Raw genomic sequence first — 23,702 nt, forward strand, 5'->3', positions numbered from 1 at the left:
AATCTTTTCAGTCTCAAGATCTTGTAAAAGGAATTTTGGATTACAAAACCCAGACAAGTAGCTCCAGGAGCTTTGATGACATGAATTTCAAAGGGCAAAAGCAAACCACTTTTAAATACTGGTAAGTAGAAGGAAGAGCCATCAGAATAGTTTAAAAAAGTGGGCACTGGAACAAAATGATAAGAAGAAAGGCTTAGAGAGCCTTTTGAAAAAGGGGACATGGTGTATGGGGCAGAGGAAAGATACATCACTCTCTACAATTACCTGAAGGAAGGCTGTAGCCAGGTGGAGGTCAGTCTCTTCTCCCAGGTAACAAGATATAGAACAAGAGGAAATGGGCTCAAGTCATGCCAGGGGAGGTTTAGATTGGATATGAAGGAAAATTTCCTCACCAAAAAGCATTAGAACAGGCTGTCCAGGGAAATAGTTGAGTGACCATCCCCAGAAGTATTTAAAAGAGATGTAGATGTGGTGCTTGGGGGTCATGGTTTAGTGTGGACTTGGAAGCGCTGGGTTAAGGACTGGAATAGGTGTTCTTAAAGGTCTTTTCCAGCCTAAATGATTCCATGACTATTGAGTGATCCAGAGCATGGGAGAATATGGTCCTTGCACAGAACAGGACATCAGACTTAATAAAGGTAATTACTTGGTATAAAGCAAAGTCTGCTTTTCACCATGAGAGGGCAGAGGGATAGTTACAAGAAATTAGGCTCATCCTCTACAATATATTGTGAATATTGAATGTATATAATGCAGGCAAACCATCACGTCTGGTAATCCCACTTGATGTTAAATTCAGTAGCAAATTTTTGACTTTTCAACTATTAAAGGAGATATGAGAAGCAGTGAAAAGTACCTGATTTATTTTTTTCAGAATTAGGAATAAGTTATTTCTTTACTTTTTCTTATCTTTCCAGCTCCATGTCCAATAGAATAGAATTATGTTATTTTATTAAATTATTTTTCATATCCAGGTCACTTCAATTAGAATAACGCTTCCAAGGGGTTTGTGCATTGCAGTCTAAGCAAGCTCAGGAGTATGTTTTAATTCAGATGGCTTCCCCAGCTTGTGGATTGATGGACCCATGTATTATTCTCTTTTCAGTTTCCTAGTGGCAAAATTTAGCATGAGGAACAGAAAATGTAAATGTCACTCAGATTATAAAAAAACCAAAACAAAACAAAGAAAAAATCCCAACACAAAAACCCAAGAAACCATCTCTGCAGGAGTGGGAAGTTAGTTTAGAGCAGGGGCAGTAGACCATGTAATCATTAGAGCTGGGTAGGAGTTGTGGCTGTGTTATCTGTGCCATGGATATTTGGTACCTGTTGAGAATGCTGTACTTTGATGGGAGTCACAGCAGGAGATTTGTAACTTGAAGCTAAACAGTCCATTAAGGGGGAACATGCTACTGCATTTTTTGCTTCTGTGGTTCCTGAAATCCTAAGCTAAGGGGTGTTTAACTAATAGGTGCAAGGAATAGTACCTTTTATTTAATAGTGTTTCTTGTAAGGTAGTTCTGGAGTTCTAAAAACTCCTGTGGAGCCCGGACACTCTTGACTTGCTCTGGATCTTATTATAAGCACGTCTCATATATGGTAGGGTAGGGTCATAGCATTATTTTTTATTATGAGGTATGCACGCAGTTACAATATGTCCTTCAAAATTCTGGAGAAAAAGGAATGATGGAAATGATCTCTAAAGGTCACAGTGCATTTCCTTGTGTTTGTCTTAAAGAAAGAGAACAAATGAGGAAGCTCCTGGCTGACGATATCCTGCCTGCAAGTGAATGATTTCCTTCTCTGTTTCCTTAGAACTTTGTAGGGCTCTTATTTTCTAATTCAATCTCAATCAATCAACAGCAATATATTGTTGAGAGCTATCAAATGTCTTGTCCGGTTGTTAATCCTTTAACAAATATATTTCATATTTCAGATTTTTCATTTCCATTTTCCTGTACATCCTGGCATCATACTGTGTTCACTAGAAATTTGAGATGAATCACATGTGTTATGGCAATATAATATGGACTGGAGTATCTCACTGCACTCCCCACAATAATATTAACAATAATAATAATAATAATAATAATAATAATAATAATAATAATAATAATAATAATAATAGTAGTGAGTATGAGTCAGTGCAGGAGTGGCTAAGATTAACTCAGAGTTTCAGGGAGCCAAGAGATGATTCATCCTTTGAAATAAAGAGAAGCTGCTAATAAACATTAATAGACATTTTCGGTTTTGTTTGCAGCGTACCAGCACTCTCTGTAGATACTGAGGAAGCAACTTGAGGAACTGAGAATGTCATACTAGCAGCAGTTTTATAATCAATGACTTATGCATGTTGATTTGTCACTGCTGTGGATATTGGCACTGTCTACTGCCAAGATACAGCAAAAAACCTCACTGGTTTTGCTACTGCGACAGATTTTTTTCACAGTCCTTACTGCTGATCTTTTGCACTTGAGATTTGCTGGGTATTTCCTCAAATTTCTGAATGCTAACGGAATAACAACAGCTACGCTAATTTATAGCATTTAAAGTGGCAAATGACTCAGATAACACGAAAGTCACTCTGATGTAGATTCACTGGACAGTAGAATGAATTTGTTCTCCACAGAGTGGATGTGCTTGCTCTTTCATCTCTGCCAAGTCATTTTAATTGGGACCTCATGCTACTCTGCCTTCTGTGACAGTCACTCTGAACCCCCTACTTCCTTGTTGTGACAGTCACTCTTGATCCCCCTACTTCCCTGAAGCCATCTTCACAATAAAATTCTGAACTGTACCCAACTATTGATCATATGCTCCCAGCTCATGGAGAGCTCTCTTCCTTCAGGTGAAAAACAGTGTGATGCTTTCTTTTCACAACTGTCAGGCAATGTCTCTGACTTCCTTGCTGGTGTGGCCACTTGTAAGAGAGCATTTATGTTTTTTAGTCCCTGCATGTGTTTGGACTGGTTTTGTCTGGTCAAAGGAAAGAACAGGTTGGAGTCAGACTCGAGAGTATCACTTGAGAGTGATAAACTCCCATTGGTATCCAGTGTGATTTCTGGAGGAGCTTTCTGCCCTCGGGAATTCTGTTCCTCCCAACGCATTGCTCAGAGTGCGAGCTAGTCTGATGTGTCACAAACTGTCATCTTTTCCTGTTATATTTAATGAATGTAATGTATATTTACTGTCATCTTTTCCTGTTATATTTAATGAATGTACAACTCCTGCTTTTGTTGCCTGTGCAGTGCCTCAGACCATGGTGGCCACTAATAGCTTATCTTTATTTTAGAAACAGAAACAGGAGAGAAAACACAGATGATACTTTTACTGGCCATGCTTGTTTATGTCCTAGATTTTTTGAAAATTATTTATTGATTTTTTTTTAGTATCAAGCATTTAAGTTGGCCCACACCTACTGCACAAAAAAAGATATGACAGGCACTTTCCTTAGCAAAAATTCACTTCTGTCATTTGGGTGCCTGTAAAATTAATCTTCAATACATTCTCTTAAGCTATGGTTTTGGTGTTTTTTTTAATCAAGAGGGAAAACCCTATAATTTTCATTCCAGTTCCTCTTCTGCATTATTGGTTTCTCACTGATCTTGTACGTCCTTTGAGACTACCATTCACACACAAAAATGTCCAACATTTTTCTCAGTTTTCCTATTTGTCTTCTTGAGCAGAATTCTCCTGTACAAAGGTGAAAATACTCAGAAAAAATTTTGCAATTTTTCATCTCTTTCAGTGCTCAAATATCTCAAATTCAACATGTGCACTGTAAAATGCTCATTAGTTCTCTCAAAAAGATTGTCTTGAAACCTTGAGATAGCTGTTTGTGTTGTGTCTGTATGTGCCTGCTTTCATATGAAAAATTAAGTAAAAATTACTATAAAGTACACGCCTGCCTTTAGAATTTGATGTTTTACTTTCTTTAAGTGAAAAATGTTGAATAGATAGTGATTTCAGAGACCACCTCTACCCCTCCTCTTAATTTTTGTTTTCCCTTTTCAAGGCTTATAGCAACCTTACTTATAAATGGGTTTGAGCTGACTCTTGCATATTTGACCCATATACCGTTAAAAATTTTTGTATGTTGTGATTACTTCTTTGTTGATGTCTGTGAGTGTACTGGTTTTGGCTGGGATAAAATTAATGTTCTTCACAATAGCTTGCATTGTGCTATGCTTAGTATTTGTGACCAAAACTGTGCTGATAACACAGGACTATTTTTATTATTGCTGAGCAGTGCTCACACAGAGTCAAGGTCTTTTCTATTTCTGTCCTAATGAACTTGAGAGTATTGCACTGCACGTGAAGAGTTTATTGATCTGCCCTTCTTACCCATTCAAAAGTGGGTACTCCTTGGCTTCAATGAATAATCTGTTTGCATGGAAAACATTCAGTATTTGAATAGCTGCCACAAGATAACACAGTGGAATTATCTGTAAGACAGATGGAATTAAAAACATGTAAATTTTTCTTTTAAAAGAAATGTAAAACAATGCTTTTATGATCAGTGGAATGATTGCTACCTTTTTGTAGTTCTGCAGGTTTTATGAAATCAATAGTTTTTTCCAGTCTAACAACTTTCAGAAAAGAATTGTATTCTTGTAATAACATGCAATATTAGTGAATTTCTATCTACCACAGGCACTAGGAATCCTTCTACCTTGGAAGATGAACTACTTTGAACAAGTACTTTATTTTTTATTTCTCACACTATCTAGTTATTACATGTTACTTCAGTGGCATTCAAGCAGATTAACTTTCTTTCCCTTTCACTTTGGAATGCACACACGTCACACTTCTATTTTTCTCAGGTAGAACTGGCAAGTGTTATATAAATCAGATACTTCCTAAAACTTTATGTTACTCAAGGAAGTTATGCAGTTTTCCCAGGTTGAGGCATCTTTCTCCATACCTTCTTACAAAAGAACTCAACTCTGTTTAATTAGCATTGACGTGATATCCACTGACGATTGTACAGCGTGTTCAGAGACCTTTGTGTTGCAATGTGGTATTTCTTTTCATTGTGGGATGACTCTGCACTACTGGCCTCCATCATAACAAATTAAAGTTTAACCCATTCATGTTCTGGAAATAACGGGGTTTGCCAGGTACCACTACACTTCTGTGTAGGAGTAGAAACCTTCCTTGGTGGAAAAGTTGCATCTTGAATAATTTCATGGGAAAAACTGTAACCATTTTAGGATTTCTGGATAAATAGTTCTCAGACAATAATTAACAACATCTATATACACACAACAAAGTTCACATTGTTGAACATGGGAAAAATAAGGGAAAGAAGAACAGGTGAGAGAAATGAGAATCCATTTTTTTGTTCTGAAGATATATCAGATTCCTAGTAAGGTAGGGAAAGGATCAGAAAATTACAAGACAATTTAATACTGAGCTCTCAGGCAGATGGAGTCTATTGTGTTTTTTTTCTACTCTAAACGGTAGATTAATGCCTCCCAATTAAATGTGCATTTCAGAGTGGGAACATTCCTGTGGCCTTGTGAAAGCCAAACTTGAGGTGATTCATAGTAAGACTCTCCCTTCAGGGAATCCTGAATTAATCAAAATACTTACAGAGAAAATAAGGTAGATATCCAGCACCCTGTAAGACTGAACAGTGCTGCTCAAATTCTTTTTATATGGTCTATTTTTATTCATCTAGTTCTGCATAAAATGGTACTGCAACATGAAAAGGATGTAAACGTGATACTCCCCCTCCTTCTGTTGTGAAATAAGTCTTCACAGTGCTGTTAGTTTGGAAATTTAAAGTACATTAGTCAGTTACTAATTATTTATTAAACAGAAGAGTTGGCAGTGTCAGTTATTTTGGAAGTTTGCATTGCTCTGCTGGTTCCCAGATTATCTCACTCTAACTGTGAGAAATTTTCCTTCACTTTTAGAGCACTTGGTGGCCTCTTTCTTTTCTATGTCTGTTTATTTGACACTCAGCTGTGACATGGCCTGCATCTCTGCCCTGATACTATTAGTTCAGATGCAACAATGAGGAATTATTTAGTATAATACACTGAGCTGGGATCCAGTACAACAGAATGGAGTCTGTAAAATAAAATTCAGCTTTGAATATACAAAATCTTCTTGAGAGTGAAATCTATGAAGAAAGGGACATTTGGTCGGAGCTGTGGAAATCCCAACATGGTAGATTTTTGTAGAGCAAACAATCTTGTCTGGAAAGTCCTGTCTGTGTGGAGATATGCTGGATGATCTAACCCAGCAGGGTCTGTCTAGTTCTTTTGTGGAATGCCATAGAATGATTGGGTGCAAAAGATAAGGAGAAAATTTAATTTTGAAGTCCTATATTACTGTTCTAATCATCTGATATGAAGATACCCAGCAACAAGAGGAACATAAACTGGTATTAAGGCGAACGGCTAAATTAAAACTCTCTCCAAAGTTTCATCTAAATCCTTCTACTAGATTGCTTATTTCTCACTCAACACAAGAACACTTTTTCACTGTAACTTTTTCTAACATTTTTTGAAAACTATGATTTTTTCACCAAAAATTTTATTCACGTGATATCAGATATTGATGAATAATATTTTTGAAGCTTTTGATGGAGAAAGTTACATGAAAAGAGATGGAGAATGGAGAAGGTTATCATGTTATTATAAAACTTATTTAAACTTATTTAATACTTAATTTTCTTTTCAGTTTTCCCAGTGGAAATACTCAGCATTCACATTGAAAAAGCTCCTTTTCCAATTTTCTTTTTCAAATCAAATTTGAGATTACTTTGAAGAAGTCATTACGTCTTTCAGGTAAGCAGAGTGTTAGGGCTGTGGAAAAAAAAAATTGAAATTGTTTTTTGGTTGGTTTCACATAATGCCTTAAAAATTATATGCATTTTTGGAAGATCTCCATGACTTCCAAATTGTGTTGCCTGATGCTGGGAAGCAGCACCAGGTTCACTAAAAAAGTAGAGAGTGTGAGGGAATCTACTTTGATATTGCTAGTACATTTCCATAGAAAGTTGTGTAATAATCTCTAATAAATTCTGAATTTTTATGAAGGCCAAATACATTGCATAATTTGAACATTACTGATATATCTTGACGGTGGTTGTAGAGTAGAAACCTGGTACAATTTGTTTCTGTATGCTGCCAATGGCAATCCTGCACTTGAAGTGTGTCTTCTGCCTGGGAAAAGAACAGTCTTCTAACGTTAGGCAATACAATTGAGTAAGAGATGGGATCTTGTGATGTGATGGAGAAATGAGATGTTCTCTTGGAAATACACTAGGAGGTCAAGAATTTTCATGTAACATCAAAGCCAAGGGACTAAAGAACAGCTGCTGCTTTGTAAAGGTAACAAGACTATTTGTATTTTTTTTTTACAGTTGTTTTGATGTTAGTTATCTTCTAGACATGAACCAACTTCAGAGGGTGGGAACAGCTGTCCATGTTGATAGGGATATCTTGTTACTGTTGCCTGCTTTCTTCTGACTGTGATAGTGACTGCTGTGAGAAACAGGATATGGAAGTTTGACAATTCCTGTGTACTCTCATACATGCACTGTTTACATAAATCAGAGGCAAATACTTTCACTCTGCCTCGCTTGTAGTTTTAATGGAGAAAAGATCCAAAGAGACTAAATGAAAAGCCTGTGTGCCAGAAGAGTGCTTCATTAAACATGCAGGAGAAGCTGCATGGATTTCAGATGTGTAACTTTTTTACTAATTTTTTCTTTAATTTTTTCTTTTAGGAGGATGGAACACAAAAACTTTGCTGTCTCAATTTCAGTGATTTCATAAGAATTTTGACCCCTGTTTTTCTGTTTAAAAAAATCCAAGCAATGTAAAATAGCTGCTGAATATTCCCACTAATGTACTCTGTCCAACTGTAGTCAGTTTTGGTGCTTAGGATCTGCCCTGTTTACAGTAACTGAAATGGATAGATTTTCTGACTTTATTGTATTTGTCTCAGTATAAACTTATTACCCTGTATTGCATTGCAATTTTTTTTTTAATGTGGAAATGTTTTAGGAAAAGAACAAGATTAGAGTAACTACTATACAGAGTGTTCCCAAAAAGCCCAGCAAACAAAAGGAAGCCAAGATTGCGACAGATAAGGAATGTCATTATGAACATAGCCCAGGGCTATTCTGACTTGTGGCCATAAATGCAGGAAGTAATTTTCCTCCTGGATCCTTTTTAAATATAGGAACAAAATAAAAGTCTGATGACTGCAGGTATAGTGCGTGGGAGATACTAAAAGGTCATATAAATATCTAGGCAATAAGATGAAGGTGCATCTGTATGAACTTGTAATTTCTAACTGATAAATTTTTTAGGATGTTGCCACCAATCCACCAGCATCTGTGATGAAATTACATAACTTTTTAATAGTACTTCCCTTCTTAATAGTCAAATAATGTGGTAGGATGTCCCTGTTATGCTCTGAAGAGTATGTTCACAAAATTGCTTAGAAAACTCCTCAATTCTGTTTCCATCATGTCAACTACAAGAACTACATGCAGAAGCTTTAGGCATTTTAATAATTAACTGGAGAACTGTCAGGATTGATTAAAAATCCCAGACAAACACCATGTATATGAAACAAATTAACCCTGCTGAGATAATAAATTAAAGAAAAAAAAATTCCACAACACTACCTTCTTCTTTAGTACAGATCAAATAGTATATATGTTTCTCTCTACATGCACATTTTATATGTTTATGAGGTTTTTTCCCCTATGATTAATAAGTAATTGCCAGTTTTTATTCACAGCAAAACCGACAGTGCTCTCACTGCTTTCTTATGAGCGCTTGTTAACATTTATGCTTGTATATTATACACATGCTCTTTAATCTCTCTATAAATATGTTCTTTAGAAGGATCTTTTTGGTGCTAAAATTTAGTTGCAAATATTGCTATTGTGTTTTTGACTCAACTGCATTTTTCAATTTTATTTCACAGTTCATTCTTGCAAATTAAAATTGGCATAATGTTCAGCAAAAATATATAGTTTATTGCTTATCTGGACATCTCATTTTCCAGTTGCATATTTCCTGCAGTTCACTGATTTTCCCTGATTAAAAAAAAATAAATTATCTGTAAACATTTTTCCCTTACTATTTATTCTGCATTTTAAATTAATTATTTCCCACTTCTCTGTTTGTTGGAAATAATTAATAACTAAACCCTGAGGGCAAACCAATTGCCTTCTCTTTAGATTCAAACAAGCATCTTCCAAAACAAACATGAGTGAAATTCTGGTGACATAAACAGTTTTCACATTACAGGAATTCACCTGTAAAATTCAATCAGAAAATTGAAGCTCTTAGAGTATGAAATGACAACGCGTATGAGTGAAATAACCTTCTCTCTAGCTGGGGAAGGGGTTGATGTTGGTGGTAATCTTGCAGGTTTTTTCGGTTCTCAGGGTTTTCTAAAAAAAGTGCTATTTTGCTTTCCTCCGCTAATTAAATGCTTGCTAGGTGCAAAGAGCAGCACTGGTTTCTATAAAAAGGACAGTTAAAGTGGTTAAAGAGCTACCCAGAAGTTTTTTAAAACATTCCATAGCTACCAAGCGCCCATATGAATTTGTCCATACAAAATACTATCTCCTTTCAAGAAAATTGTAAAAGCTCACAGACTTCTTGAAGGTGGGACTTCATCTTTAATGTCTTCCTGTTTCAAGTGCTCCACTGAAAATTGTCGTAATTCATTTCTGCACAATCAAGCATAGAAACTAGAGAATGCTTCATTCATGTGAGAATAGGTACTGGTAGTGAAACATAACACAGCAATGCAGAATGTGATTACAAGACTGGGATTTCTCCAATGTATTTAATTTTGCTTAAATTTCTCTCTCTCTGGATCCCCAACAAAATTATGAATATTAAAAAGAAAAATTATGAAGTAATTAGCATTCCAGAAATCATACAGCAGACTCTGGGGGAAAGAATGCAAGCAAATTAAGTAATGCATATTTCATTTCATCAGGGACTAGAAATTGTGTTGATCAGTATCTAAACAAAAGAAGGCAGGTAGTTTTTAACTCTAACTGAAGAAAAATGTTTAAATTTAATCATTTGAATTTAAAAATAATATGGTTCATTCACTTCAGAGTTTGACTTGGTCATCCTTCTGGGTCCCTTCCAACTCAGATGATTCTATGGTTTGATGCACATTAGAAGGACGCAAAGTTGGCTTCAGTGGCTCTAACTCTAGGCTGCTTTTCCTAGAAGAGGCTCACCTACATAACTCATATTCAGCAAAAAACTCTGTTTCTGAAAAAGGGGTTCTTGGTGTTTTCTTGTTAAGAGATAGATTTTTGGTTTTGTTTTGATATTAGTCATGTAAAGGTTTAGGGGTTATGTCAAAACATGAGCTGAATAAGGGATGAAACCAGAAAACATTGTGTAATATTTGTACTGTAACTTCTGGTGTCATTTGGAATGCCAGTGTTATTTATTTTGACCTCCATTTTTCACTCTGTTTTCTAGTTAGATTTTTAAGTCCTTTGCCAGTCCCAGACAGAAGCTGCTGGTATGAACTTCTGCAGGTTCTGGTATGAACTTCTGCAGGTTCTTCTTCTTCAGTAAGGGCATTTTGAGAAAGCAGTTTAGGATCAATCTCAGTGGTTTGATAGACCCGAGGACAGAGTAAAAGGCTCCAACAAGTTCCTGGATGAAAGAGGCTCTTGGGTGTAGTGTAGCAAAAAAATAGGAGAAGGAAAGAGATTGTCTGCTCCTGTAAACACAAACCACTTTTCATGTTCTGGTTCTGTCTTTGGCTGAGAAGAACTTGTTGGTGGAAGACAATGAGAGGACAGTCTGCCACTACCTAAAGACCACATAGTACTTCATCAGTTTTCCCTGGTTTTCCATACACGCTCTAAGAAGGTAACTTCTGCCAATCTTATAACAGGAAGTTAGGATTTACAATGAAGGCAATTTTTTTGAAGAAAAAATTTTTTACTCAAACTAGTGCTGCTGATTTTGCAATGTACTGTTTCTTCTGAGAATAAATTTCACATGGAAATATCCCAGAAAGGAATTCACAAGGCATTTTACTGGCAATGTTTCCCTCCATATTTCCTTTTAGTTGGTTCATAGATCTTTCATATTCTTTTGTAGCATTGGCTGGTGAAGGGTTTCTAGTGAGAGAGAGGGGACATTCATATTTGTTAAAAAATAGTTTTGTAGTGTACCAGAAATTGTAAATTTTTTGGAAATTAGTGATACATAGAATCCTCTGATGCAGAACATTCAATTGCAGAGAAATGAAAGATTTTTTTTATAACAAACTAGCAACAGACAGGTAAAAGGCAGAGAAAAAGCCCTGAAGCTAAAGGAGAAAAAATTTTAAATGTACAATTTAATCCCTCAAAATTTTGGCAGCCATAAATCAGCAAATGTCATCTACGTTTTGGAAATGAAATATTTAGTTAATCCAATAGCCTTTTCTCCTCAGGCTAACTGTATGAAAGAAAAGCAGAACAAGCAAGCCTGGTCATGTACTTGGAAACATCTTTCTGCGAGATCAGGATGTGGGTTTGCTAGTCAGCCTTGCGCCTCCACCATCCACACCAGTGCTGATGTCAGTGTTCCCTAGTGGTATGAACTGGCTCAACCTTCTGAAAGTTGTCACACATGTTGTGAGGTACAAGGACTCTTGGATTACTGTGGCACTTTGCCAGCAGTTGGCTTGTTTAGAGGAGCAACTCCTTGAAGGAAGCCTGTAACAGGACCAAAATGGGATGAGCATCTGGCAGTGAAGGACAGGGGCAGCGTGGGTATGGGCAGGTTCTTGATTCCACTCTCTCTTCTCTTTTAACCTGTCAGCCTAAATTTCAATACTACCTGTGTATTTAAGTATGTCCTCCAAAGCTGTGGCTTTTCAATAAGCCACCTTTGGTGCAATTTTCTTTTTTTTACACAAGAAACAGAGGGTGGTATATTTTGTTGCATTTTTTCTCATGGAGCCTATGTAGTAAAAGTCATTATCTCTCAGCAGCAAAAAAAAAAAAGCCTCAAACGAACATGCACACATATTGCTCTATCTAATGTTTCTTTTTGAAAAAACTTAGGAATCACAGGTGCTACAGGTCAAGTGTTTATTACTACATGTTGCCACAAATTATAACAGAAACACGGTAATTTAGCCTTTTTATGAAGCTTCATTCATAGTAATGCAATGTGACCTTCAAAACCTGTCTGGCTACTTCAAGTATTTACAAGAGAGTAGGGAAGGTATGGAGTGCTTTTACATAGATATTTTTAAATATAAATAGAAATAAAGTATCTTTCAACTCTTTACCCAATCAATTTCTTTCCTTATAAAATGTATTACACTTTGAAGCCTGATCTGTTTGCAGTGAAGTATGATATCTGTATGAAAAGTAGTGTTCATGAAAAAAATAGGAATTGCATTTGAGTATCAGTTACCAGTTAAAAAATAAAACTGCTACCCCTGCACAATAGGGTAGTCACAGCACTTAGTTGTGCAGGGTCAAAGTGAGTTTCAGTTCCAAAGAGGTCATGGATTCTTGAGAAGAAACAATATGAGTTCAGGCCAATAATAATAGAAATGCTTTCTATGGTGAAACAGCACACATTACCATTGAAATAGAAGTATTTTGGCCTGAGCTCCCTACCTGCAAAGGAAAATAATGTTAGTGATTGCATCTAATGCTCCTAGGCTGAAACAGACTAAAAAAAATCAGGACTGTGCCTATCACTGACAATAAAATTAGCATATGAAGTGGTTCTGGGTTTCCCCTTAGTTCTAAAAAAAATGTTAAAAGCCTTTTCAACATGATGCTAGCACAGAAATCAATATTTTCTTAGAAATCACAGGGAAATCAGAGGTATGAAAATATTTAACTAATTTAGAATTTGGTGTTTTTGTGTGAGGAATCATGCCTTAATAAAGTAATCTCATTTAATTTCTTCATGGAAAGGATTGTTTAGGACTGGAACAGGCTGCCCAGGAATGTGGTGGAGTCACCATCTCTGGAAGTGTTCCAAATACATGTGGACATGGCATCTGAGGACATGGTTTAATGGTGAATATGGTGGTGTAGCCGGATTGACAGTTCGACTTGGTGATCTTAATATACTTTTCCAACCTTAATGATTTTATGAGTCTATAATTTGCCTTCCATTTTGAAAATTGTCTGCTTTTGTAAAGAAAAAAGTGCTGTATCTCCATAATCCTGCAGCAGTGTCCTCTGAGGATAAGTTCCTTCTTAGCCTTTCAGTCCATTTTGTCTGCTTGCTTTCCAAGCTTGGAAATATGGCTTTTTGATACGATTTGCAAACTGTATAATTAGGACCACCTGGGGATGCATTTCTTTCAGAGTCCAGATCAGCTGAACAATTCCTGCTGGTACATAGGCCAAGAAAGGGGATGAGGAAGGCAGGTACAGTAAAATCCCCAAACCTCCTTCTGGGCAGAATTGATGTTAAAGGGATGCACAAGCATTCAGATTATTCTATTCCATCCCTGTCTGTCATGTCTGGAGTTTTCTTAATGTAGCAGCATATCATGGCCTAGGAAGCCCTTTGATACTGTGGATACCTCCTCTCCACAGCCATTTCCAGGCCAGTGTAGGACAAACCCCTCCTTTTCTCAGACTAGACTCAACGTGTTCTTTTGGTTGACTAAAAGTTACTCAGAAGAAATTAAAACATTGTGTGTGGTGCCCTCATGCTGCTAACAGCACTGGGTTTTCTACCATAAACAGAAATTTCCCTTCTTTCATCAGGATGTGCACATGGAAGTAGAACCCCTGTTGTTTTAGGCAGAGGCTGACCTCACAAACGGTTTCAGGTTTCTGTGTATTTTTTTCCTTCCCATTACACTACAGTTAGCAGTATTATCTACTAATTTTATCAAGGTAAAATCCTGCAGCCCATTATTCTGTGTATAATTTCTAAACCTCTGGATCTGGTCATGGAAAGTAGAACTAGGCAGCCACACTCAGTGATTACAAGAGAAATCAAAACAAGGGAAAAAAAAGGATAAAACTTGATTTCTCTTTAGGAAGGAAATTCCTAGCCATACACTGTCACTGTACAGTGGATATTTTTGCCATTGCTTCCCACCATTTGACATGAACTATTTGTCGACAGATTAGAGCTCAGACTGGTTGTGGAGTGTGGTGGTGGTCTGAAAATTAGCAGTCCCAGAAGCAACACAGTATAGCCCATGTAGAGGGTATTAAAAAAGCAATGTGCAGAACCACAGAACAGGCTACGCTGGAAGGGATAAAACCATCTGGTCTGACCTTTAATTAGAAATGGAGCATAGATGAGATTATCAAATACTCTAGAACATCAGAGAGCTCTTTGTCCCAGAGGATATGCCCCTAGGAAGGCTTTCTTGCAGCTTGTATGGATTTTTGCCTGTCCCCTTATGCTTTATTCCCTTGACTGATACTGGCTTTCTTCCCCCTCATTAGAATTTTGACACTTCACCTCTCATGCTGTGAACTAATCTACAGTCAGTGAGTGACAAATTTCTTTTCTTGTTCTTCTTTGTTTAGTCATCTGATGAATGTGTTTCACCAGAATTCAAGTGAAACTTACCCAATACCAGTCTGATTCTAAAGAGCAGGGGAAACTGTGTCCTCTAAGGTGATCTCAGGCTCTACAGACTCTCTTCCTTGATGGAATCCTTTTCTTCACCTTCTCATCCTTGACTATCAGACACCCTACCTCAAAATGTAAAAAGATGAAGTTTTAGGTGTGGAAAGGTCAAATATGAAAAATAGTGTAATTTCATTTCAGCCTGGCACTAACAGAACATGAAATTAAAAACAATGTTTTACTTGGTAAGGAAGAAATTACTGCATGTAGAGAGGCCCCAGTCCTCAACTATCAAATGTTCTATCTGAAACCACATCATTTAGAACAGGAAACCCAGAAAAATATGTTTCCTCCAGATCATATTGACGTAATGGTGTATATAAGGTAATTAATATTCTGGATTTCAAACTGGCCTAATGGAATCCTCCAAGACAAAATGATATGAGAAAGCAAACAAAACACTTCCTTTCTTTTCCAGAGAAAGATAAATAGGAATATCTAAGCAAGTCCTGACAAGCTTTAAAATCTGATATGAAATTCAATTGTATAATACCACCTAAACAGGACGCCAGATTTGTTGAGAGTTGGTTGTTCCACTAAATAAACCTTATTTAGGAGCAAAAAACTAACAGTTGGTGACTAGGAACATTTTAAATCCATAACTAAAATGTGGTGTATCAGACTAAGTTTAAAAAGCTTAACCATTTTCTAGATGTTAGAGCAAGCAAAACAAATCATCTCTCAAAGTGTTTACTGTTTGAGCCATTTAGTTAGGAAACAACTCTCAGAGGCATAAAAACTGCACGAAAATAGCAGAACAGATCTCTGAATGGTGGAGACCGATTATTTTGGTATTGCATCCAACTTAAGCTTAAAGAGCAAACAGATGTGCTTGAAGTTTATTACCCTTTGCACTGTCTTTTCCCTAATTTGATTAAGTAGATGGAGAGAAAGAGAAAGAGAGAACATGATTTCTCTCTCCATGTAGGGCTGGTTATCAATGTGCATCAGGCTGAAGTCAATGGTTCTTGTGACAAACTGATTAAATTTGCTCTTCTGGTACATCTCCCAGCTTCTGCTACACTGTCCTCATAGATTTTAAATGTGTTCTTTTAATCAAAAGTCTGATGTAAGGCAAGAAGTTAGTGTTTTACCAACTTCAAATTCTTGCCTTTTCTTTGACTGCCAAGTTAGAGAGGATGGTGCAGGATGTAAAAAAATACACTGATCTCCACTGGATTTAATGAATACAGTTTTAAAACTAATTTTATACAAATTTATCACTCTATTTATTTTTTTGATATGTGAGTGGAGTTATGTATCCAGTAACAGATATGCAAACCCCTCAAAAGCTGCCAAAGAATACAAGTTATACAAGCGGGCATGTCACAGGCTGACTTGGTGACTCACGTCTTGGCAGCTGCCCTATAAACAAAGCTACTGAATTGCTTGAATCTGTCAAATCATAAAACCTTCTATGCAGCTCACTTTCAAAGATATGCTGTAAAGAATTACTAGAGAGTGAAAATTTGATCAAAATGCATTAATTACTAATGATTTGAAAAATCAGACCAGGCTTTAGAAATTCAATTATTGTAGTTGCATTTCAGTCTCTGAGTTTCAATCAGGTATGAATGCACATTAAATCTAAACCAAAGATTTGGAAATCAAAATGCATTCTCTTAGTAATTTCCATTTCTGCTTTGGGAGTCAGCCAAACAGCAATGCCAGAGCTTCTGATCATCTGAAAAATTTTTTGAGTATCAGGTAAATATTGAGGATCCTGTAGTCATAGTTGCTTTAAAGGTGATTAAAGTCCTGCTTATATATTCTGGGAACTTTAAATGTTCAAAAACTTCTGAAATGCAAGGAGAAAAAAAAGTAAAGTAAAGAATTAGAAACCAGTAACTATGATTCTGCAGGCCAGATCTTTCCTCAAAGTTGTAGTACTAGAGAGATATCCAGGTTCCAAGACAGGGTAGCCATACTGCTGATTAGCAGTTATTTGCCAGTTTCTAGAAGTGTAAAATGTATTTATACTCCACAGTTCAAGAGCAATGAGTGTTAAGCATTAACAGTTGTTGAGGATAACTTTGCTGGGTTGCAAGACCCTTTAGAAAATCCCAGGACTGAAAATTTAGAATGATTACTACGCTATAATGCTGCAGTCTTTTTAGGTAGATCTGCCCTAATCTGTAGCTGTGACTGTAAAGTCTCATCTTTCTTTCTCTTTTCAATTCTTCTGGAATGCTGGTTTTTTGACTTTCAGAATTGAGGACTCAATCACCTCTGCCTGGAGGGGAGTGAAAAGTATTTGTGGTCAATTTGCCTAGACATTAACATTTTATTTAGAAATTGAGTGAGAAGTCAGTTTATGCATATTTTCAACTACTCTTAGAAAATCTTCACAGTTTGTCTCTGGAGCAGCATTTACTGTTAGATAGCTCCTAAGTCCGTGTTAATTAATTTCTTCTGCGTTTTCTCCAGAATTTTGCAGCTCAGAAGCTGTACCCCAATACATATGGAGATGAATTTTAGTTTTCTGGCATAGGCCAAAATGACTTTTAACTCAATTTTTTCTTGAATATCAAGAAATTAAGGGACACTGGAAGCAAAGAGCTACCAAACTAAGATAGCTAATGCAGTTCACTTTTATCCAGAAGGTGGAGAACAATGCCATGGAGGAGGGAGGTCTTGGAGAGAGGCCGAAAATTCCATCTTGTTCCTTTGGGGGATTCTCGCATAGTTTTCACCTTCCCTGACTACAAGGGCTGACCAAAATTCTCAGTCATCACAGAAAGACTTGGCAAAGGAGGAAGACTCCATCAGGATCAATTTGCAGTTAATGCAGTGAATGCCTCAGTGCTATATGCTGTGCCATTATCTTTTGTCTAGAACAGACTTGAAGACAGATTCAGTGACTTGTAGCTGGTTCAGGCTCACTGAAGTTGATGACATCTTAGCATTTCCCTGAAGCTTAGCATGCAAATCCTGCTTTAAATACAGATGTTTCCCCAGCATGACAAATGTTTCACTGCTGAAGTGTCATTTTACTTGAGAACAAAAGTGCTTTGTTATAAATGCAGCACCAAGGCTTGAAATGTACAGAAATTAGGCACATTTAGTTTATTTAAAATGATTATGATTGCTTTTCAAGCTGTTGCTAATTGAAGAGGCCACATCCAAGGTCTAATAAGGTTTTAGTCTTCATGTCTGTTACACAGACTCCACAGATCTTTGTTGGCACCCTGGAGAATATTAATTTATGCTACACATGTGTTTTCAGGGCCAAATGTTTTAAGAAACTCTCATTGGAAATGGAGTTTGAATTTCATTCCAATGTGTAGAGTGAGTACTGAATAGTTTTTTTTCCTTAAGCTGTTTAAATATTTTTTTCCTAACAGCATGGTACAATGCCAAATTGAGTGAAAAATAGTGGCCAATAGGAAACTTACTACCCATACTAATATTTATACAGGCTCTTTGTTGTTCATAGGAATGAACCTTACTCTTTCAGCAGAGTTTGCACCATGTACTTGTCATAGACAAATATCTGTACTGCAAGATACAGCTATTTATCTCCAGTTCAGCTGAGTGGCATAAGCTATGTACTTTATAGAAACACTTTGTTCTATGTTTGTGCTTTTTTTCTTGGCTTTTTTTTTTTTTTTAATGCTTGACATATTAGACATAATGGGGAATGACAAGGACTAATGAGACTACTCAGGTGATATATTTGATGATTTTTCAAGTAACAAAGTCCCAGAGGTTGGCCTAGTGACCATATTTTTGATTTTGACCACAGTGTAGCACAACTGTTCTTTTTAATCAGAGCCCACTGTTGTATTCAGTTCCCAGTTCTGTTCAATAAATGAAATGGCATTGTTTGTTCTTTTATGCCTTTTTGAGTTTTGGCATTATTTTTTCATTTTGTTTGCCCTTCTGCATGCAAAAATTAGCAATGCTAGCAGCATAAAAAAAGAAGGAAAGCCCATATGAAAAAATGTAAATTTGCCCTGTCACAAGGGTGGTCTAAATGGTCTTAAATATCTTTTACAACCTAAGTGATTCTACAATTCTAAAGACTCTGTCATGAAATGTTTGGGAAATGTCCCGTGTATAGCATCACAAACCTTCCAGTGACTGTGATTATCTATGATAGTATATGAAATAATATGTAAGAAATTATAATAGATAAGAACATATCCATGCCTCAGCAGGTGGCAGTTGAGGGATCCATAATATGTCAAAGATTATACATCAGCTAATGTATGATTGTTTAAATTAAAGAGCAAATCTAATTTTGATATATTTCGGAACTGAGAAGAAAAATGAAACTGAAAACTCAACTAGGTTAAACATTTTCAATAAAATGTAACTTCTACAGATTTAACCTTATTTCATGATCTTAAGACATCAAATCTGGGAGATAAAATCACTGTGAAACAATGCTTCCCAACTTTTGTAGAAGTTGCTATAAAGGACATGCAGAGATGATGATATTCCTCTAAAAAAAAGGATTTCTATTGTATGTGTAGATTGTGAGTGTGATTGTCTTATTGTGATATACGTGAAGATATATGTATATATACATATATATACATATATATATTCATGTATATATATATATAGAGATAGATAGATATGTGAAAAAATGCTAGCTGCATTTTCCCTAGTCTTGCATTAATATGTACCAAGTACAGTAACTCCCTTAAATCAAAACAACAGCAATAGTTTTGATAAGTGTCAGCTAATTTGTAAGCATTGCTGAGGGCAGTGTATTTAAACAGATACAATTGCAGAGAAGGATAAAAACTCCATAAAGGAATGCTGTATCTGTTTGAAGTGAAATTGCCAGAAGGATCTTGTGCAAGGAAGCTCTTTCATTTTTGTAAGAACTGTTCCAGAGTAAGTAGTAGAGAATTCAATATTCTCTGCCCATCTCTGGGTCTTTCTTGAGAACTGCACTGTTTGTGCATGTATGACATTAACTGCTTGTAGTGTTAATTGCTGAAATAATGCTTCAAGGTCAAATGCTGTACAAGATTCTGAAGCATTAGTTATTTAAAATAAGTAAATTTAAATAGCTAGATGAGCTAAAATACAACTATTTTTTCTGAAGAGCTTTACATTCCTGTATTCCAAAAATGTCCTTATTTCCTCTTTGCTTCTGTGGGTTGTGCTTGCAGCTGTGGGAAAGTGCACTGAAATTTGTCTATGTGTGCTTGTTTTTTTTCTGCAAGCAAGCAGAAGTGTGCTTATTCTCATGTCCTATAGTGAGGAGTTTAAAGCTGTCTGACTGAGAGCTTGATTTCTTATTCTTCTTTTTGTCCTTTCTCAAGACTGTGGCTACTGGGGAAAGATTCCATTGCAAAGAGAAAAAAATCTGCTGAGATACCTTGAGCCATTTCTTGGATGTGGAGCATCATGTGAACTAATAATCTGGCTTTACAATTTCTCTGAAATCAGTGAAATGAGTGATATCTTATGTGAATATGTTCTTGGAGGCTGCTGAAGAAGCACAGATGTTTTGGTGTATCTGCAGTGTAGCTCACTTCTGAAATGCTCATGTTTAAGGTAGTCCAATGCAAAGATAAAGAGAAGGAACTGGCAGAATCAGGGTGATAAATAAGGGGTTAGGTAGATCTTTTGTGTTCTGCTTGGATGCCACTACCATAAATCTCTGTTTGATGAGGCTAAATCTAGAGCCTTCAACCATTCAGAATTCCAGGCAGAACCAATCACTGGATGATCATCCTGTCCTGTGCAGCCTCTCTCCTGTGTGAAAGGAGGAGGAATAGAACCCTCTGATGAAAGTGAAAGCTAAAAAAGTGCAATTCTTCTAGCAAGAAATTAATTCCACCTCTGCAGTAGTAATAATCTCTGTAAAGTTGGCCCAGCAGTCACCAGCAGTGAATTAATACAGAGCTGGTGAAAAATAAAAGGACCTGAATATATAACTGTTTCAAACACTTCATTGCTGAATGATTGCTTGAAATAGATAAATTTTTTTCATTAAGATTTATTTTTACTGTGAAGATCCTGATTTTATCCTCTAAATCCCTGAGAGAATGTGTGTTAGACTGTCTTTGTTCAAATCAGAAAACATCCAAATTTAAAATTGGGCCACAGTGCATGGCCTTTCACTTAAAAAGTGGGGTTTAAGTTACTTATTTTAAAGATGTTCCAGGTTTAGCATCTTTGCACCTTATTTTACCTCATCTGATCTCTTCCTATTCACTGTCCCTATCAGAGTAAGAGCATTATGCTTGTTTACTGCCTCTTTCTGTTTTAATTTTAAATTTGACCTGACATAAGCTGTTCCTTTATGTACTGGAGGGAAAAAAATCAAAGTCATATGGTATTATCTTTCACTTTCCTTGCACCATCTGGATTCCTGGAGCTGGAGCTGAAAACTGTCAGCATCTCTTGATGCAAAGCAAATAGACTTAGCTAAAAGGGAAGTTCAAGCTGGAGAATCATCCTGTCAAAAGTTTAGAGCAGTTCAACACTGGAGGAAGGAAATCATCATCTGTCAGAAGGGGCCATAGCTTTAGGTACCTAATGCTTTCCTTTAAAGATTAGTCTCATATTCACGATTTCTGTGGAAATCAGGTTTTGGTTCTATTGAAATTTATTTTTGGTCTACTGTTGGCAAAGCTTGTGTTCCAAGCAAGAGGAAAAGGTCTAGTCTTTCATATCTGGACTTCCTTAATTTCAGAAAACTACAAGAAGGGGTTTTTTACTCCATGGTTCACCCTGGCAATAACAAAATTGAAAGCCATATGATTTTATGGCACTCATAATACAGGTTAATTCTAGGTCATTCTGAACTCTACAGAATGCAATGAACAATCCACATAATCATGTAGATTATTTACCTCTTAAATGCCTTGAATTAAGGCATTAAATAATCAAAATAAACTAACACTGTCATGCAACAAAGCATTTGAAATGCCTTATGATTTTGGCTTTTCTGTAGGATCATAAGCACTGAAAAAAATGGAGTTCAGTAGTAATATTTATTCTTTACCCCTAAGAAAAATCCTACTTGAAACTCTAAGGACACACTGAAAAGTAAACTTGTGTCACATGGGATTGAGTGTTCATTCCAAATAATGATCATTATACTAGTCTAGAATATTACTTGTTATTTTATGTTCTTGGCAATTAGTATATCTCATTTAAAATATTTATTTTTCCTTTTGGCTGAGTTTCTCTACAACACTGGAACAGTTGTCTTAAAAATGATGGTCTCTTGGGCAAAATAAATTAAGTCTTGGAATTATGTCAAGACTTTTAACTGAAGATGAAGTTTCAAAACAGTCTTTGTGCAAAAAATAAAACTCACTTTCCCCCTTCAACTCATCTTTCTACCTACTGCTTCTCTGGTGTTTTTCTCTTTACATCAAACATATGCTCTCTTTCTTTCTGACTGGAAGTCTTCCAAAGTTTGGGGGGAAGTCTTACAGGAAACCCTTCCAAAACATATGTAGAACTTGTTCTTCCTGTGCAGATAAAACCCCCAGATGTTTTTAAATTCAAACTATCTGAAACTGGAAAGCTGTAATTGGTTTGGGGCACTTTTTAATTAAAACACAGAATTTTGATGGTTATTTTTCACATTATGATTTGCATCAAGGATTTTGCTTCACTGTACATATTTCTTCCAGCAGGTTCCAGATTTATCTTAGTTTAAATGTTTATTTGATCCTGAGGTTTCCTTATCAGATTATCAGATGGAAATCAGTGCAGTATATGCCTTTCAGGAAGTTTTCTGTATGGTTTTCATTTGAAAACATCTGTCTTTTGAGTTACAAAATTAATCCTGAAGAAAAGACCTATACATGTAAGATACAATTTAAATTCTTTCCCAGATATAGGCTTAGATTTTTCTGGTGTCCTGAAGTCTAATTGCATGCTTTATGAATCTAATTTTTTCTTGTGTGACTATTGATATACCACATAAATGGAATCTTAGAATTATGCCAATTAATAGATTAGAATTTTATAGAAGTGCAATATCACAAGTTAATTGAGCAATGACTAAAATCATTAGCTATAATTAACTTCACATTTCTTTCTGGTTTTCTTCCCTCAGGGAGCATAGATCAGACTCCTGGCCTTTTATTATTAACATTATTAAATTATTTGTTCTTTCATTGATTTCCTGGGAAGTCAACCCACCCTGTTAAGCAGAGATTTCTTTTGGGGTAGCAAGGAGCAGAGAGGAGCAAAAGCAATCAAGCCAGCAACATACTGTCAGTAATATTCCTATCATTATTTGAAGTGTGTTGCAAAGAGAAGCTGCTGAGTTACTGTCCTAGTGTGGAGTTTGGTGGTTTCATGTATTGCATGTACAATTGTTATTATTAAATAATGACAATAATAATTTCCATAGTTTCTAGACTATGTTGAAATCCTGCTCAACAAGGAGACATGCAGGGGTAGATGATTATCAGCTTTAGGACCTAACTAACACTTGCTGACTTCAAGTTTTCAGCACATCTTTTACACTATTCTGCCACGTTTTGGGAAGTGCTCAGGTTTCAATGAGACAAACATAGAAATGAATACTATCAAATCAGAGGGTAGTTTTTAATCCAGAGGCATCTACAGATGCTGTCAGGGACGCTAAAGGTGTGGCTAGCATCCTGTGTGCATTCAAAAAGGGCTTTAAAAATAATGTTAACATACCCAAAAATGCAGGCATTGGGAGAAGGATGAGTAACTCAAAGTATGTGTTTCTGTTTCTTTTCTTCTCCCTGAACAGACTTTTTACTCCCTGACTTCCGCAGAAGGTAAGTACTACTGTTTCCACTCTTTCAGTAACAAAAATTAGTGGAATTAAAGTCAGTACTCCTAAGAAGGGTAAATATTAACTTTCCATCTTTCCCAGGAGCTATTAAATCTTCTTATGCTATGAGCCTAACTAAATTACTGTGCAAAATATTATTTTTTTTAGGCATGTAAGCCATGAAGTATGAAGAATTTTTGCATAAATATATCTGAGGATTACCCTGGATTCAGAAGGTACAGTACTGCTCAAGAGGTAGGAAGCTCAATTTTTCTTTTCAATGCTACTATATGACATGCTATATATGAGAATATGTACTGTGAAAC

The 23,702-nt window shown here is 36.2% G+C and overlaps 1 long non-coding RNA gene across 2 annotated transcripts in view; it reads left to right on the forward strand.

The window, feature by feature from the left end:
• The first annotated feature begins 4,134 nt into the window (after window positions 1–4,134).
• Window positions 4,135–23,702, forward strand: part of LOC143693964 (uncharacterized) — a 30,901-nt gene continuing 11,333 nt past the window's right edge. Inside the window, exons 1-3 of one of the 2 annotated variants that reach the window (XR_013182095.1) lie at window positions 4,135–6,800; window positions 23,353–23,380; window positions 23,545–23,631. This is a non-coding gene — a long non-coding RNA (uncharacterized LOC143693964). The remainder of the gene's footprint in view (window positions 6,801–23,352; window positions 23,381–23,544; window positions 23,632–23,702) is intronic. The other variant, XR_013182096.1, reaches the window with a different exon arrangement.

Source organism: Agelaius phoeniceus, chromosome 4 (genome assembly GCF_051311805.1).
Source record: "Agelaius phoeniceus isolate bAgePho1 chromosome 4, bAgePho1.hap1, whole genome shotgun sequence".
NCBI classification, from domain to species: Eukaryota; Metazoa; Chordata; class Aves; order Passeriformes; family Icteridae; genus Agelaius; species Agelaius phoeniceus.